At 37.1% G+C, this 11,745-nt stretch overlaps 3 non-coding genes across 3 annotated transcripts; 2 read left to right on the top strand and 1 right to left on the bottom strand.

Moving 5' to 3' along the window:
• Positions 1 to 4,775: 4,775 nt before the first annotated feature.
• LOC126375367 (5S ribosomal RNA) lies at positions 4,776 to 4,894 on the top strand. The gene has a single exon (XR_007567572.1). It is a non-coding gene; the product is annotated as a 5S ribosomal RNA (ribosomal RNA).
• A 2,102-nt stretch (positions 4,895 to 6,996) lies between these two features.
• LOC126375366 (5S ribosomal RNA) lies at positions 6,997 to 7,115 on the bottom strand. Its single transcript, XR_007567571.1, has one exon. It is a non-coding gene; the product is annotated as a 5S ribosomal RNA (ribosomal RNA).
• A 668-nt stretch (positions 7,116 to 7,783) lies between these two features.
• Positions 7,784 to 7,902, top strand: LOC126375365 (5S ribosomal RNA). Its single transcript, XR_007567570.1, has one exon. It is a non-coding gene; the product is annotated as a 5S ribosomal RNA (ribosomal RNA).
• The last annotated feature ends 3,843 nt before the right edge of the window (positions 7,903 to 11,745 follow it).

The following is an 11,745-nucleotide window of genomic DNA, read 5'->3' as shown; positions in this document are numbered from 1 at the left end:
TTCATTTATTATTTACAACATGACAGTTACGCCATGAATAATACATGGGTTATAAATATACAATTAATCTTACATTTAAATATAAATAATTGTGACTTAAATTAGCTTAATAAAACAAATAGAAAAAAAATACAAAAATTAAGCAATAGGCATAAGTATTTTATTTACATTAGTAGATCGTACTCGCAGGCATCATACTTTCAAAAGTCTTCTTCTACGAATAAATAATAAGTCGTCTTCTTACATTCATCTGTTGGCAATTTCAAAAAAGGAACGTCACGTCACTTTTTAAGAAAAAAACATTTTGGCGGGTGTTCCGTCTGGGACTACGAAGAAAAACAAGTGAAGACGGATTTTGTCGAGAGAAGCGAAAACTGGAAAACTAGTTGCTGTATTCGATTTTATTAATATTTCTTGTTATAATTTGTAAGTTTGTTACTACATCTGAAAAACATGCAAGCATACTAGCCTCGAGTGCAGAATTTAGAAGCGCGATGGTGTGTGTATAATACCGGCGAGCGCATGTGTTACGTTGCTTTTGAGTTTCTTGTCATTTAACGAATAAAATGAAAAATACTTTATTAAAACAGACGGAAGTCAAACTGTTGAAACATTTTCAAATACAAAATGTAATGAAATTAAATAATATGACATGTAGTACTATCGTGTAATTACCAAACGGGCATTGAAACGTCGTCGAGACTATATTAAATTCAAAATTATATGTGGAACTCTATAGATCTATGTCATTTGATGTGATTGGTTTGCATTCATTCACTATATATTTTATTAAACCACGTTTATTTATGCAATTTCTATTTTATTAATTCATTTTGTTATAATGTCATAGCATTTTAAAAGATGTGAAATAATGTAACTAGATATAAATTATAATTATAATACTTTTAAAAACAAAAAAGTCTTTTGACAAATAAAACGTTTTAAAAATATTATATTGCACGAGAAACGCGTTACTTCATGACCAATGCCAACTGTATAGAAGCCAGTAAACAAGCGATAAACGGCTACTTTTTTAAATCTTTAAAATAATACAAGTAATGGCCCAGATTTCTGAAGACACCTAATTTTATTTTAAGTTATACCTGTCATTTCCTTAACCACCAAAAACGAAAAGGACGAGTCATCGACAGGCATAAAATTTATGGGACACATGTCAATTTTAAGCAGAAATCTAAAACAACCCTTTAAAAAAATTACGTTGCTCAATAACCCGACAGAATTAAGTTGACAGCACAAGTCAAATGGATTGCATATCAGAGATGCCTATTTTATTCGCCCGGGTTATTCATTCATTTTGAAATAAATAGTTATCAACCATCCGTCCCTTTCCTTTTCGGCGAATAAAAAAATGGTCTCAATTTCTGCAGACACCTCCTAAGTTTATTTTAAGTTATACCTGTCACTTTCTTATTCACCGAAAAGAATATTGACGGATGATTGACAAATATTAATTTTAGAATGAAAGCGTCATATGCCATCCGTTTGACGTGTGCTGTCAACTTAATTCTGTCAGGTTATTGGCCAATATAAAATTTGGAACGGCTTTTTAAATTTCTGCCTAAAATTGATGTGTGATTAATATGCCTGTCGATTACCCGTCCCTTTCCTTTTCGGCGGTTAAGAAAATGACAGGTATAACTTAAAATAAACTTAGATGGTGTGTACCGGAGTCAGCACCAATGTTAAGTTTTATGTTAGAGAAAAAATATAGTAGGGTACTTGACAACCTAGACAAGTGAGATACTTTTTACGAAACGTCAAAACGAAAGTCCTGAAATGCTGTCCTGTAACATCATCAATAAAAGCGATCAAACGTCATACTCATGAATAAAAATCCAAAACAAGAGGAAAAGTAAAATGAGATTGATTCATCTTAGACTGCCTTTTATTTCTAAAGATAAATATAAAAAGATACATACATACATAAACAGTCTATATACCTACGTTCCACAGCTGGGCACAGGCCTCCCTTCAATCAACCGGAGGGAGTATGGAGCATACTCCACCACGCTGATCCAATGCGGGTTGGTGGAGGTGTTTTTAAAAATTTTGATAAAAAGATAAATCTAGAAAAAAGATAAATATCTTTGACCTGGTCAAATACCCAATTATCCGAGGGTGACTAGTGGGCTTTACCGCTAAAGGGAAGACACCTCCGGCATCATTCTCGCTTATCGCTATTGATGCTCTTAGAAATGTTATTACCGAATACTCTCGATATGTCCTGGGGGATTAAAAGGCCACATTAAAGCAATATAGATATTTGACATTTGTTTGCATTACGTACCTACTTTTTTATATGCGCAAACGCCAAATTATCGTGGCTCCAGAACGGATGCTCCGATTTGTTTGCGGTTTCTTTTCAGTACTTTTTTTTTTTTGACGTGACTTATTGTAGATTTGCCGCAGATGGCATTAACTACTTGGCCGGACAACTGGGGAGCGCTGAAGGCTCTCACCGGGTACAACGTTTAAGACAACAGGCCTGAGGGTGCCCAGTTGGGCGCGAACCTTGGCTCAGGGCGTTGTCTGAGAGGAAAAATATTTGAAAGAATTAATCGACCCTAGTGGGTCGATAGCGATAAGCGCTGAATGAGGGAAATCGTCGACCACGCCGGCGGGGTCGGTATCGGGGTCCTGAAGTGTTTGGTATCGCGAGCTGATTGGCTGCCTCTATGGCTAGAGTAATAGGGTCGTCGGGATCGTATATTACGTCTTTCGGGCGCCGATACTTTTCAGTACCGTCCCTAAGCGGAATGTATTCGGAAGCCGCAACTACCGGGGGATTTGGGTGGTGCGGAGCAGAATCGAAGTTTTCAGTACCGTTCCTAAGCGGGATGTATTCGGCAGCCTCAACTCTGACTTCCCCGCCACACACATTTGCGTCATAAAATACAGCACCTGCAACGCAATTCTGCGTCCTCGTACAATATTGATGTACCCCCGTCCCGATTCCTACTCTACTGCATCCGCACACATCACATCTTCCCTCGGAGGCGTTTACTTTGTAAATGTTGTCATTTCCTTTGTATTTCCAATGATTCGCGGATATGAATAACATGTTTTATTCTGCATTATATTGTTACACGAGTATATTTATTATTATTATTATTAAAGTTTATTTTATATTCTCCCTTTTTAAGGGGTAGTTTATACCCACTACACGGGCCTTGACCAAGTGTAGTGGGGTCGTGGTGATTCGATGAAATGGTGGGCGAAGTAAGGAACTTTCGGGTTATGCGACAGGTATTTAATATTGTAGTTTTTTGTATGGTGGTAATTATATAGGATGGTACATCAAGGGTTTTTAGGCTTTTGGGGATGACACCAGTTGAGGATATAACAATTGGGACAATGTGTACTGTATTTACTCGCCACTGTGTTTTTATTTCTATTGCCAAGTCTCGGTACTTTGTGAGTTTGTCAGCTATTGTTGATTGGATGTTGTGTGTTTGGTATGGCCATGTCGATTATGTATACTGTGTTGCTGTGTTTATCGTGGAAGGTGATATCGGGCCTATTATTGTTATTATTCTTCATTCAGTTTTCAGAATTTTAATTGGCGGTAATGTTAATGTTCCAAATTCAAATTTTGAATAAAATTGGGTCCTAGGTCAAAGATGAATTATGAAATTTTGATTACTAAATAAAGACATATAAAGGTAACAAAAAACGTTCACTTTTTTTTATCTAACTTATTTATGAATTTTAATATAGAAAAATAACAATAATTAGTGCGACATTTTGTCGCGTTTTTCTATGTCACAGGTTGCTTTTTCATTATAATTTTCAGACATGTTCACCAAATTACAATACAGATAGGGTTATTAATACAGCTTACCTATTTTCTTATTACTCCTGTACACGATTATTTGAAAATACAATGTAATACCAAAATCATAATATACAAATACTCAATTGTTGCTTGATACTTGGATTACATTATGTATAGAATTATGTTGCTACCTATATACCACCACCATCGTTGACCAGTTCATACACTCAATTATTTGTATTTCTAGTGTATGTTGTTTTTATAATGTGTTTTGATTGTAAATTATGTTACTCCGTGTTTTATATTATATATTTGTTACTGTGGTGTCCCTTTATAATAAACGTTTCTTTCTTTCTTTCTATATTGCTTTTCTTTATTTTATTCGGAGTAAATTCAAATTCAAAAATATCTTTATTCAGTTGGTAACATAGTTACACTTTGAATCGTCAATTATTTGACGAGTAATAATGGGGATCGTAATATTCTTTGATACACTTGTTTTAATAACATCATCATCATCATCATCAGCCGTACGACGCCCACTGCTGTTGCATAGGCCTCCCCCAAAATAACATCGTTACCTATTAGGTATACATTCATGACATAATCCAGAAAAAAAAACGAAGTGCAACCTCTAGGATGACATTCAGTGTAATTAAAGAGCGACTGACTGTTTTGTTACAAATTATTACTTGGCAGCGATTAAATATTATTGCGACAATTATATTAGATGAGCTTCGAAATGCAAGGATTTATAAAAACTCAATAATGGTTGCTACTTTAAGGTAGCAAAAATATTTAACATTTAAATAGGTATAATAAGTAGTTAATCGTACTTTTGTACATATTTTTTATAAGTAACACAGGAGATGAATGATATTGACTTATTTATCGTAGTATAATATTATTTAGCATATCTAGCTCATTGCTATAAACTTAAAAGAATACGATTAAGTATCACAATTTTGCCGTAACAGTTGCCAACGTTCATACCACGTTGAACACACCGGTTCTCGTCCGATCACCGAAGTTAAGCAACGTCGGGCGCGGTTAGTACTTGGATGGGTGACCGCCTGGGAATACCGCGTAATGTTGGCTTTTTGTAGTACCTAAAGTCATTTTTTTTTTTGATGATTTGCCTAGTTAATAGGTACCTCGTAGTTACTGTTTAAATTGTCAACCTTTTAAAAGTGGGGAAAATTATTAAATTACTTGTTTAGGCGAGAATATTCAAATAATTAAATCAGACACCTCATCTCACGTTTCCATAATAATATGACTTTTGGGTCTGCCAGCAAGTAGCGAATCAAAGGCTATTTGAAAAATGATCTCGCGTTGATGTCTTTTGTATTAAAAATGGATACTATTATTTGTCCATGTTTTTATACATACAACGTTTATACATAATTTGGGAATGTTACCGGCAGTGAAAACCGAATACTTATGTCAAAAACATGATCACCTGATTGTCCGAAAGTAAGACGATCCGTGCTTCGGACGGCACGTTAAGCCGTTAGTACATCAGTAAGTAGTAACCGGGATTCTCGGATAAGCCATTAAAAAGTATTTTGGCCAAAATATGAAAATATAATCTACTTTCGCTTAGTAGCGCCTGAGCATATTGCTGTAGCAATTTCGAGTGTACATATTTTAGCTCGTTTCATCCTAAAGGCTAAAAGGAAATTGATCGATACTTTACTTCCGTGATATCTTGAGGTGCGGAGTTTTAAAAACTTGACGGAACAAATCGGGCACAAATTTTTGGCCGATGGATATTTCGGCGATTCTACGCACTTAAGATACCACAGCTAGGTGACCGGCCGACGAGACATCAGGATCGCCGATCACCCTTAAATGTTATATTTCTTCTAAAATAAAATGGAACTAATTGACTACTTATGGGAACTAAAAGGAAGCAATTGGGCAGCAATTATTGGTCATAATTTTAACGATAAATACGTCTAGTGACCGGCCATTCTGACGCTGACGTCACTTTCTAATAAATATGCCTATGTAATATACGTATGTGTAAATATTATACTGTAATGTTTTATAAATAGCCTATATACGTCCCACTGCTGGGCACAGGCCTCCTCTCAATCAACCGGAGGGGTATGGAGCATACTCCACCACGCTGCTCCACTGCGGGTTGGTGGAGGTGTTTTTACAGCTAATAGCCGGGACCAACGGCTTAACGTGCCCTCCGAAGCACGGAATCAACTTACTTTTTCGGACAATCAGGTGATTCAAGCCTGGAAAGTCCTTACCAAACAAAGGACAGTCTCACAAAGTGATTTCGACAATGTCCCCATCGGGAATGCAACCCGGACCTCCAGATCGTGAGCCTAACGCTCTAACCACTAGACCACGGAGGCTGTAATGTTTAAATACTATAATATCAATGAATGTGCCATTCTCGCGAATATTCCCAAATTGGGAATGTTTCTGCTTAAAGGTTAGATAATAAAGCTCTGTTTGACATAAGTACCTGCACCTGGTAGATCGTATACCAAACGTCGAAATTCGGCAACGCACTAAAGTCGAAGATGTAGGTATACGAATCGCTAGGCTTAAGTGGATATGGGCAGGACACTTGGCAAGACGGGAAGACAACAGATGGACTAAGGCTGTTACTGAATGGTGGCCAAGGGATGGTATGCGATGTCGAGGCAGACCATCAGCCCGGTGGTCAGATGACATGATTGTGAAGTATGCGAAGCATTGGATGAGACTTGCACAGGAGCGGAAAGGATGGCGTGAAAGAGAGGAGGCCTGTACCCAGCAGTGGGTGGATACAGGCTGAGCAGATATAAAGATTGACATAAGTATGACGCCTTTTCACTGCCAGGAATGTTCCCCCTTGGGGAACGTTTCCATACATCACTATATACTAGTATTATATAAAAACCTGGACAATTTAATAGTATCCATTCTTAATACAAAAGACATCAACGCGAGATCATTTTTCATCAGCTAACATGCCTGTGATTGGTTTCGGACTGGGCAGATCCAAAATTCATGATTATGGAAACCTGAGGTGAGATGTCTGGTTTCATTATTTGAATATTCTCGTCTAACCAAGGAATTTGATAATTAACTTCAGTTTTGAAAAGGTGACAATTAAAAAAGTAAGTACCTACTAAGTACCTATAAACTAGGTAAATCATCAAAAAAATAACTTTTGGTAGCTACTAGCAAAAAGCCAACATTACGCGGTATTCCCAGGCGGTCACCCATCCAAGTACTAACCGCGCCCGACGTTGCTTAACTTCGGTGATCGGACGAGAACCGGTGTGTTCAACGTGGTATGAACGTTGGCAACTGTTACGGCAAAATTGTGATAGTTAATCGTAGTTTTATACATATTTTTTATAAGAAACATACGAGGAGAATGATATATTATACTTCTTTATTGTAGTCTAATAATTATTTAGAATATCTGACTCATTGCCATAAACTTTAAAGAATACGATTAAGTATCACAATTTTGCCGTAACAGTCGCCAACGTTCATACCACGTTGAGCACACCGGTCCATTAGGACAAGTCTTATTTTATTACAGCACCTTTCTTGAAGTAGGGAAAGTGACCAAATTATTCAAGCCTCAAAGTCGTAAGGTCGAATGACCTACTTTTTTGTCCTTTTAAATCCAAACCCCATTGTTTAACTATTGTCTGGAAATTTCGGCCGCAAGAAGTTAGATAATGTCGTCAAGTGACTCTGCCCACCCCGATGAGAGATCCAGCATAAATCTTATATTTTGGTACCTACTTCGGAAAATGTACCCGCGTTTATGTCTTTTCTATTGTTAGTTATGGCTATTATTTATTCCAAGACAACATTTTTTTTAACAGATAGATAAGCACTTTTTCCTAAGAATAGATATGAAGCAATGAATGCTGATTTTGGCAGACAATGCTTAAGCGCTGTTATAATGCAAATTATGATAAAAATACGAATACGTGTCACAATTTTACGACTCCAATCGCCAACGTTCATACCACGTTGAACACACCGGTTCTCGTCCGATCACCGAAGTTAAGCAACGTCGGGCGCGGTTAGTACTTGGATGGGTGACCGCCTGGGAATACCGCGTAATGTTGGCTTTTTGCAGTTTCAATGGACAAGTTTTTTTAGGTTTAAAATCACTTTTTAAAAGCAGGCGTAATTAAAGTATATCTAATAAGTTTTTTTTTTTATTTACAAAATAATATACAATAGGAGGAGCTCGGTGGCGCAGCGGTAAACGCGCTCGGTCTGCGATTGTTGAAGTTAAGCAACTTTCGCAAAGGCCGGTCATAGGATGGGTGACCACAAAAAAAAAGCTTTCATCTCAAGCTCGTCCGTGCTTCGGAAGGCACGTTAAGCTGTTGGTGCCGGCTGCATTAACAGTCGTTAGTAACCACCAATCCGCACTGGGCCCGCGTGGTGGTTTAAGGCCCGATCTCCCTATCCATCCATAGGGAAGGCCCGTGCCCCAGCAGTGGGGACGTTAATGGGCTGATGATGTGTGTGTGCCGGAAATCAAAAGTATAAACGATATCCTATCTCGAGGATATTACAAGTGTTCCGGTAACAGAACCGGATCAAAAAAAAATCCAATAACCATTCTTACGGGAACCTTTGCTCTTTTTAACCGTCTTTAAAAAGGAAGTAAAATTGGTTGGCACACACAACCCACACGATAGAAGAAAAGGAAGTTATCAATCTGACCATTATGTATGTTATTCTTCTTCAGGTTCTCTTTATACGACTATTTAAATAATATTTATGTATGTATAAAAAAAAGCGTTTAGAAAAACAAGGATGGAAAACCAGGGGACACACCCCGGTTTCATACAAACAACCTCGTTTTACACAACATATTGACGTTATCGTACACGCGTATCCGTGTGTGTGACGTCTGACGTCCATACGATTGAAGATTAAAGTAAGATCAGTAGGTAATACTACTTACGAAAGATGCTTTTATAATCATCTCTCTCTCTCTATTTAAGAGCTGCGCTCTTGTCGGTGGAGTAATCGCCATTCCTCTCTTCTTCCCGCCAAAACCTTCACCTCCCGATACGACACGACCTGCACCATCTCTTTTATTTGTATCATAAATGTTATCCTAGGTCTACCCCTCTCTTCCCTTCAATTTTTTCTTCTATAAAGTTTGTTATAAATGAATCGTGTCGTATCAGGTGCCCAATCATATTTCCTCTCCGGTTCTCTATAATCATCAGTTAATATTTATTTGTTTTCCACACAAATCGCATAATAAATAAATAGGCTTTATACTTGATTTAAAACTGAACTCATTAATTGCATTCACTTAGCCTAGGTACAATTTTATTGGAAAGTTTTAGCATATTTTGATGAACAATTACCATGGTAAACCTTGCTCAGCCGCTGGTGTCTATTTTTGTGTCTCCACCGGGATTCGAACTCGGGACCTCCGCGTCAAGCCCACCGCCACCCACACCACCACACTAATACATAACGAGGAACATAATATACGTATATAGCACCACCTCGTATGAACTGAGGGTCATAAATTGCAGCCAAGATATGGCAAATTGGCTTTAGATCATACTTCGACGTATACTGACGTACGTAAATTGTCTTATGGTGATTGTATTGAAATATTATACAGCGGAGGCATTTTAAGATGTTCGCTTCGAGTCCATAAATGGAATATCTATAGTTTCAATAAAACAGCCATTCAGCGACTTTATCGAGTATTTATTTAGTGGAGTCAATGAAGCCCGAGCTTCTTAACTAACTTCTAATTTGCCAGGGACCGGTCCCATGTTTCTGATTTTAAATGATATAAAAAAACTACGCTTACAAAAGGAAAAAATCATCAAAATCGGACCTGTCCCTCCAAAGTTAGAAGTGAAACCCTTCATTGACTCCACTAATTAATTTTCATCGTAATAGGCTGCTTGACGACCTAGTCAAATGATATACTTTTTACGAAACGTCAAAACGAAAGTTTTCTTTGGAGTTTATATGGAAATACTGTCCTGTGACGTAATCAATAAAAGCTGTCAAACGTCGTACTCATTGCTACTTAATTCGTAAATAAAATTCGAAACAAGGCATAAAGTAAAATGAGATTGTCTTTTGGTCACCTTAGACTGGCTTCTATATCTAGATTAGCATTTTATATTTTATTTTCTCATCCACACAAATACCAACATCTAGAAAAGTCGGCGAACAAGTTAAAACGCGTTCTTCTTTTGTTTCGTTCGCCACATAATTCTCACTTCCGTTCCCGCCTTTTCTGATTACATACTTTTTAATTAATTAATTTAGTTGTATAACATTTTCATGATATAAATAATTCGTATTCATTCTATAGAATCATTATATTTAAATCATTAAAATACTTGCTTGAACAATAAAAGTCCATATATCACCTGGAATTCTTACCGGAATGAAATTAATTGAAAGAAATGGAGGTTTTGTTGAAGAAAGTAAGGCGTTTACATGGTTTTTATAGTAAGTCCACAATTTATTTAATTGTAATTATTGGGGAAATTCGTTCAGTGGTTCTGAATATTAGCCCGAAAATTGATACAGACAAATATGAAAACCAACTTAATTGTTAAATTTAGGCTCATTTTATCGATATGTGCCTGAATTGACTAATTAGCAATGGTGTCGACATGTGGCAATTTAGATATTGCTAGGCTTTGTGTCGTAATCAATTAAATTGGAAATATGTTAGTATTGAACGCTGTTGTGGTTGTGACGTAATTATACTAACCGCTTTTATTATAATTGGGAATTTACTAAAATCGGTATGAATTTCATATGATAATGCCCTGGACATATCATACAAGAATCGCATGTTTATCGTGTGCCGTCTCACCGTGTCAGAACGAGACAGACAGACTCCATCAAACTTTCGCTCCATCAGACGGTCATTTAGACTAAAGCAAAACCCACAACAGATGAGGTAAATCTAACTCGACGCCCAAGACAAATTGGTGCGGGCCCCACACTGCGAGGCAAAGAGTTGCCGTTCTATAGGTACGTTTTATTCTTTATTCTATGACCGGCTGACAGCCGTTAGCGCTGCTCATTTGTCCAGCTAAGTATCTAAGGCCATCTGCAGCAAATATACTACTAAAAAAATACGTATTCACAGAGACTAAAACAGCTTCTGGTGATCTTTTCACATCTGAAGATGTTTTCCGTCTCCATCCATCAATCACTTTAACATCTGACATCGCATTTCATTCCAGATACACACATTTACATGTTCCTGGCATTACTCAGGCGTGTATTTGATCATTCGATTGATAGGAAATGAAACGCCTGTCAAAAACATAAAGCAATGTTACGTTCGAGATAATCCACAAAAGGGTACGATTGCTGTTAACATATTCGCAGGCGCTTGTAAACTTGTTACTTCAATAATATGGCAAGATTTCGTTTACATATTATGTATTTTGTACGAAGTAGGGTCTATTTCTCACGGTAGAATAATTGCAATAGATTATGACATAATAGTAAGGCGCAAAACACACTTTGATATAGGGGAAATTAAACGTTTTCTTCCAACGAACTACAATATAATAATAGACAAGATAACCGAATCAAGGATGAATAATAAATGCTAATCTATAAATATAAAAAATCCTCTTAAAATTTTATATTGGCCAATAACCCAAAGGAATTAAGTTGACAGCACACGTCAAATGGATTACATATTAGCGAGATGCCTATTTTATTCAACCGGGTTATTCATTCACTTTAAAATGAACAGTTGTCAATCACCCGTCTCTTGTCTTTTCTGCGGATAATATAATATATATAATGCACGCACACACGCACGCACGCACGCACGCACGCACACACACACACACACACACACACACACACACACACACACACACACACACACACACACACACACACACACACACACACACACACACACACACACACATACG

Source organism: Pectinophora gossypiella, chromosome 18, assembly GCF_024362695.1.
Source record: "Pectinophora gossypiella chromosome 18, ilPecGoss1.1, whole genome shotgun sequence".
Classification (NCBI taxonomy): Eukaryota; Metazoa; Arthropoda; class Insecta; order Lepidoptera; family Gelechiidae; genus Pectinophora; species Pectinophora gossypiella.
The sequence above is the reverse complement of the archived record's forward strand: the minus strand, read 5'-3'. Positions and strand labels throughout refer to the sequence as shown.